Here is a 6,611-nt window from a genome sequence, read left to right on the forward strand (position 1 = left end):
ATTTCAGTTATAGTCACTGATATGTATTTTTCAATGTGAAACCATAAGCCAAAATAAACTCTCTCAAAAGTCACTTTTGGTAATGGTGTTTTATCACAACAATGAAAAGAAATGAATACACCACACCCATAAAGTATACATTGGGAATGGTAAAAAATAAGAGTTTCATAATAATTTCACATCTCTATGATATGAAACGAACAGAGACAGACACACACTGTATCAAATTAAAGCATGTCTGTTCTTATAGTTACTGAATTATACATATTTAAATTGCATAAATCAAGGATAGCAAAACTTTGTTTTTCACAGTTCAAATGTTCAAATTTCCACATGTTAAGGGTAAAATATCTTGCAGGTTTTTTGGTGAGACATTGTGTGAAGGACCAGAGAAATAGAAATTATAATCAAAACTACTTATATCTATTGTCTATATGTTGCTGTAATAAAATCTTTGAAATAACTTATCGATTGAAAAGTTTATTTGACCTCATGTTTTTGAAAATTTTAATTCAATATCACATAGGACCATTGTTTTGGGTCTTATCAGCAGGGCAGGGGTTTGAGGTGTGCATAATGGAGTAAATTTTCAACATCTTTTTTTCCAGGAAGCAAAGGGATGTGGAGGAGTAGTGGAGAGGAGTAGTTGAGGGAACAATATTAGAGAAAGGGAAAGAAGGGAAGAGGAATGATGGGAGGGGAAATGAAAGAAGGGAGGAGAGGAAGAGAGGGGAGAGGAGAGGAGAGGAGATGGGGGGAGAGAAAGGGAGGGGGAGGGATGGGAGGGAAGGGAAGGGATGAAAAGAAGGAGGGAAACTGGGTCCCCACAGCTTCTTCAGTAACATCTTAATTGAATAGCAGCCTACTATTGTGCAGCATGTAGCAATAACACCACCCTGAAGATTATTAAATCAACACCTAAACTTTCAAGCATCATTTATAAAAACCATAAAAGGAATATTACATCAGTCACAGACTTTTATTTTAATAAATCATTAATAAATCTTTTAAATTTTGCATCAAAAATTCTCATATCATAAAATACAATCTAGGAAAATAAGACAAAGATAAAATTTTTAGAATTTTCCTTAATTCTCTTAATAATTTATGTTGCACTTCTATTACAGCCTACAAGATGAATATACCATTCAGTAAGTAATTTATTACTGGTAATATATCTTCATATATTATATACATTATCACATGATTCATTTAAGACAGTCATCTCAGTCATGTAGAGAGAGGGTTGCTTGCTTTCAATTGTACTTTCTTTAAATTTAATTCAACACTATATTTTCTTCCTCTTACAATGATAAATTATGCCAATGAAATAACTTCAGTAATGCATGCAAGAATATGATACATGTACAATTTCCACTGTGCCATGTATAGCAAAACTGTGTATTGTAAATGGCAATGTGAGAATAGGATATTTTGACTTTGAGAGAATTGATTTAACAAGTGCCCAGAATATTTCCAACTGCTCCTTTCCAATCTTATATTAATATACATCTGTTTTATTTGTTTAAGATTATTCTCTGAGTGCAAATATATGTCAAATTAAAAAATGTGTTGTAGTGTAAATGTCAAAATATTGTGTTTCTGACACTCAGATTCTGCAGTAACCACTTAAAACAAAATCATTTGGCTTTAGATCACAGATACTCAGTTCATATTTTCATCTACAGAACTTTTAAAAAATTTTATTGTATGATCCATGAAATGCAAACACTATGACTGTGTTATAATTTTCCCTGAATTTATAAAACTACAGAAACCTAGAGCTACTTTCCAGTCTGTTTCGGTAAAGTGATTAAAAAATAAAAATAATTGATTTAATCTACAGATTATCAAATTCAGAGCATGACATAGTTCCTCATGCTATCTCAGTTATTAACCTGAATTGTGAAGGATCATAGTTTTTCTGTTTTCAAAAGTGTTTTTAAAGAGATTGATAATCATATAGAACTACCCAGGAAAGCAAGAGAGCCTTAAATATGTACACAGTAGACTTTTAACATTTGCTGGAGTTTGGATATAGTTTATTTCTGAAGGTTTTCCCATACAGGCAAATTGATTCCAGTGGGTTTGTGTTGATGGAATCTTGAAGAGATATGATATTTTGAAAGTAATTGGGACCTAGTGTTCCATCATTGTAATAAATTAAAGCTTGAATAACAATGTATGTTGGATCTTATGCCAAAAACTTAGATCTCCTGGGAGTGGCTGTTACTAAGTAAGTTCATCTAGAGTACTTGGTTCTTTGTGTAGATGGATGTTTTTATTTTTGTTTCTTAGTCATGTTACACCACAGCCATCATTTCCTTCCACAGGACATTGATGTCACACTGCGTGGACCTTGCAGCTCGTTAAACTATACGTTAAATTAACTTCATATTAACACAAAACTCATAGCAGTTCCCAGTACCGGTACACTCACAAGCTTTCTGAATGACAAAAATAAACCATTAAAATTTTGGAAAATACACAATATCCATTATTTGACTTGTTAAATTATTTCTCCCAAGTTAACAATAATATTACCTTTTCATTAATTACCCCTCACTTGCCTAATACCAGGAAAATTTTTCTTTTTGTGCAGACTTTTTTGAAATGTTAAATAAGTAAACTTATTTATAAATCCAATGCATATTTGTGGCAGTGAATATACAGAAAAAAGCCTGCATTTGTTATTTTGAGTGGTAGTTAATTCTTGGGGAAATCAAACTCATACCGAGAACCTAAATGCTGACACTTTCAGTAGTCTCTGAAGCTATGTTTTTGAATGTGTGAAAGTATGTGAAGCAAGAACTACATTTGAAACTGTCTCAAAAGTGAGAATTTCTCTATATGTTTTTTATAGCAGTTAACATAATTTAAAACTTTCTTACACATATGATTACAAATGGAACTACTACTGAATAATTATAATTATGTGGATGTTGTGAATAAATACAAATTTATATCAAAGATGCCTAGTTGGCAATACTTTTTATATATATATAATAAATGGTTCAATTTTTTTCTTGATTTTATGAGACAGGGTTTCTCTGTATTGTTTTGGAGGCTGTCAGTCCAGCCTGGCCTCGAACTCACAGAGATCTGCCTGCCTCTGCCTACCGAGTGCTGGGATTAAAAGCGTGCGTCACCACCGCCCAGCCAGAATTATTTTTTATTTCACTATTTTTATAGTATTTTGAAAAATATTAAAGGTTGTGTAGAAAAGATTATATATATATATTTATACATACATACATACAAACACACGCACACACACACACACACACATACACACACACACACACATATTTCCATGATTTCCAAAAGGGACAAAGTTAGAGAAAAGATGAAAAATGTTTGCCCTTATTTTTTAGATTCTTAGCAGTCTTATATATACATAGGCTTACAGCGCAGTGGAAAACCCCCCAGGTGGAAGAGAGCATGTTTCCCTTGTGTTGGATGTCGATGCCAGTGGGGCAATGTGGGGACAGTAAGCCAGTACTAGAAAACAGGAAGCACCTGTGGCTATCAGCTGACACACAACTCAGAGACCCTGTGGGGGATAGACTCCAACAAAGAAAAAATAAGAAAAGCCTGGAAATCAAAGTAAAAGATAGTATAAAATGCTGAAAAATTACCAAAGCAGTAAAATAGCATGCTTCATATAACACTTTAGAACAATATGTAAAAGAAAACAAGACAGGAATTATGGACATAGATTGATGCAGACAGTCAATATCTCAAAATTCAGGAGAGAATATGGGATTGTCCTTGTATGCTCATTAATACAAAAGAGAATAGAAAATGAATAGAGAGATACATGAATCTAGACTGCTTTTTGAATGTTCTGAGCATGAAAAAATGGATTTTTGTTTGTTTATTAATACATTTAGTTTCACCACTTAGTTTGGTCTAAAAACAAATCCAAATTCTATTACAAATGCCCCTTTTCAGTTTTGGGAGGTCTTGAGTTTATCTAATAATCTAGCATAGTCAGAATGAGAATTGGGATTGCTTTCTTATTTCCCAAAGACATCAGATACCTGAAGCCAGCTATTTTGATTGTCTCTTGCACTAAGATATGTAGCGATAAAAGCCCAATTTAAATTTTCTGGTCATTATATCATGTCTGATAGTGTCAGAAAATTTTCAAGTGAATGGAGACTATCATTAGAGTCTCTGTGGATCCTCCCCTAGACAGTGGTAGCCGTTTGGCTCTGCTGTGAATCAGTTGGGAGATGGCACCATGACATGCTTCCTATTTAGTTTATTCCTGGAGACACAGTGGAAATTTTATGTACTTTTTTGCTTTACATACATATGTATATATGATTTATAATTGTTATATATTATGTAGAAAGATTATGTATTATATATTTTTGTACATATATGTATATACATGAAAAATCAATTTATTACAGAAATGAAAGCTATTCAGTGATTTATGTCCTGTGGGAGGACAGAGGATCTTCATTTTGATTATGGATATGCGACATCAGAGAACTAGAGAATTTTAAAATGAATGAGATTTTATTTAAAATTTCAAATACAAGAGATGCAGAATACATGATATATATTTTAATATGATAGAAAAACACAGACAGAGAATTTATATCTAGAAAACCTTTCATTCAGTTTTCCCTAGCACCGATTAAAACAGGAGAATCCTACTCTTGTGTGATGTTACAGATCAGTCCTGTTCCTTAACTACAGTGTTGGATGGCAACCATGGAAGGACAATTTGCTGACTAAGTGTTTTTGGGTATTTTGAGAAGAACTGATTTCTATCCCTATCACTTCACAGCAGTCTTAAACATTTCATTGTTCAGTTGGATGAATAGGTTAACTCTTCTACAGTTTGTGGATTAAGGGAAACAAGATACCTCAATGGAATCTAAACCAGTGTACTGCTGATACACCTATCCCTTCATGGGGGTTCCACCACTATCCACAACACACATGTAACAGAATCAACCTAGATATAAATATATAAAGAACATGTCATATGTTTCATATATATTCAATGTATGAATGAGACATTTTATTCAGCCACAAAGAAGAAGGAAATTATACCATTTGCAGGAAAATGATAGAATTATAGAGCATTATATTGAGTGAAATAAGTCAGAGGCAGAAAGACAAATATGTATTTTGTCTTATATATGGATCCTTGACAAGTCTAAGTTCTGGACATACTTTTAATTAATGAAAATGCAGTTTTAAAACCTTTACATGATTAAAATGAAATATGATCATATTTGCCCCCTACAGTCATCTCCTACTCCACATCATCCCAACACACATTCTCCAAATTTCATGTTTTTTTTCCTGTCCCCCTTTCTCAAAAATAATAATTTCAGTTAGTGTTCTTATGTATGCATGGAAGTATGGTAATCCACTATATCACAGGAACCATACAAATTGCCATTTCATCAAAAAAAGGAACAGGCATTCCCCACCACACACAGCAGTTGTCCATTGCCAATAGTAATTAATGGATGTGTCCTCGAGATCGGTTCTCCTTTCTTAGATCGATAACAAAGTCTTTGCGGGATGGATTTTGTGCAGGTATTTCAGGTCAATATAATGTTTTGTTAGTTCATGAGTTCAACAACCATGTTCAGAATCAGCATTTCATAGCCTTTCTTCTCCTTCTCTGGCTCTTGAATTCCTTTTACCTTCATTTCCATGAAATTCCCTGAATTTTGATTGGTGTCTGGGAGTTTTATGTATAATTTAGATTTCTTAAATAGTCACAATAAATGCCCTTAATGTTTATGATTTCAGTTTCTGTTTTGTACTGAACCATGTTGAAATAGCTAGTGAAGGATGACAATTCCAAAGACCCTGGGAATAATATAATTAGAAATACAAAAGTCCCAAGGTTTACCCAGAGTTCCTACTTCCTAATCTCCACTAGCTCTCAAAATTGCCAAGCTAATGATCAATGCTTTGTCAACCAACTTTTGAGAGAAATTTACTGTTCAAATTAAAGCAATGTGAAAAGAATTGTGCACCCCCAAACATTATCAACCTCCTAAGACTAAGAGTAGGAAAATTCAATGTGGTAGGCCTATTTGGATTCAGATAGATCTAATGACTTTATTCAAGTCAAAAATATAAATCTATCAAAATAAAAGCCAGGAACAAGAATCTTAGGTTATCATTATTTTAGAATCAGAAGTGATCATTATTCTGGGCTCAGTATCATTTGGTTTCACTGTAATGTAATGACAAAGAATATTCCCCATTCCTTATTAAGAGAAAAGAATAATGCCAAGAACCAACCCATGGTTTGCAATTAGAGTGTGCCAGGTAATTCACTTAGAGAGAGGGACTCTAGAAAGCATGGATAAAAGTGAAATTAAAATTGTATACACAATAATTTAAACAATACTATGTGCTAGATTAATTTATCTGCAGTACAATCTTAGTGAGAGGAACTGTAGAAATGTAAGAAAACTCCTGGTACCTCACATCATACAGCTTAGTTGATTGATTCAAGAAAGAGTTTCAGGACTGGAGAAGAAAAATTGCCATCCTAGCGGACTTCCTGGGTTGACTGCTGAATTTTGTCTTCCTCTTGTTCTTTTAGTTTGACAGAAGGAAGC

The sequence above is a fragment of the Mesocricetus auratus genome, unplaced genomic scaffold (genome assembly GCF_017639785.1).
Source record: "Mesocricetus auratus isolate SY011 unplaced genomic scaffold, BCM_Maur_2.0 Super-Scaffold_6730, whole genome shotgun sequence".
NCBI classification, from domain to species: domain Eukaryota; kingdom Metazoa; phylum Chordata; class Mammalia; order Rodentia; family Cricetidae; genus Mesocricetus; species Mesocricetus auratus.